Here is a 1,023-nt window from a genome sequence, read left to right on the forward strand (position 1 = left end):
CGCTCAATTTGAAAGGCTTCTTGAAAGAGAATTTCTTCTTCTTCTTGGGGATCTCCTTGGGGGGGCTCCCCCTTGGCCTCAGCGCCCTGGCTAGTGGATGCTGGCTGGATGGTATCGCCGGTTGCCCCGGCTGCTTCATCTGTTCCGTTCACGGGGTGGGGGTGGGGGGCGGATTCCCCTTCACCCTTGGGGGATGTCGCCATTCCTTTTCACGTGGCCATTCTCCTGTCCCTGTCCGTTGGCCTTTGCGGGGAAGCTCCTGCTGCCTCTTCGGTGGTCATGTCGACCCTGGGAACCTTGGAGATCTGGCTGCCCATGGTGGGGGGGGGTCTGCTGGGTGTTGCCCGGAGCCACCCCGGGCTTGTGCTGCTGGGGATAGTTGGACAGGGGGATAGTTGGACAGGGTCGGCCTGGCTGGAGGAGGGGTGGGGCTGGCGCGTGAGGGGGAGGGGTGTTGGGGGGAAGCCGAGCTGCACCCCCGCTACAGGCCGACCAGCTAGCTACGCCTGCCGCCGCTTCGCTCCGCGTCAGAATGCCCTATTTCTATAATTTAGTACAAGCCATTCTATCTCTGTTGTCCTACTGTGTTTCCCTGAAAATAAGACTTACCCAAAAAATAAGTCTTAGCAGGATTTCTATGCATTTGTTAAATATAATAAGCCCTACCCCATAATAAGACCTAGTGATGGGCGTGGCTATGCAGTGTACAGAAGTATGCATACTTCTCCTTACCCTACTCTCTGAGACCAATTCTTCCCATTTGTCTTTTATCTACAAAGATAGAGAAAAGAAGTCAGATGTGGAGAATGACAAGGAGAAGAATTTTTTTTTTTTTTTTGGACAGGGCCTCAAGCTGTCCCCCTGGGTAGAGTGCTCTGGCCTCACAGCTCACAGTAACCTCCAACTCCTGAGCTCAAGCGAATTTCTTGCCTCAGCCTCCCAAGTAGCTGGGACCACAGGCGCCCACCACAACACCTGGCTATTTTTTGGTTGCAGCCATCATTGTTGTTTGGTGGGCCTGGG

General features: G+C 54.4%; 1 pseudogene; it reads right to left on the minus strand.

Annotated features, from left to right (window-relative positions):
* LOC100959467 overlaps nt 1–317 on the minus strand; it is a 604-nt pseudogene extending 287 nt beyond the window's left edge.
* Nucleotides 318–1,023: the final 706 nt, after the last annotated feature.

Source organism: Otolemur garnettii, unplaced genomic scaffold (assembly GCF_000181295.1).
Source record: "Otolemur garnettii isolate 467f Iridium unplaced genomic scaffold, OtoGar3 scaffold00110, whole genome shotgun sequence".
In the NCBI taxonomy this organism is placed as follows: domain Eukaryota; kingdom Metazoa; phylum Chordata; class Mammalia; order Primates; family Galagidae; genus Otolemur; species Otolemur garnettii.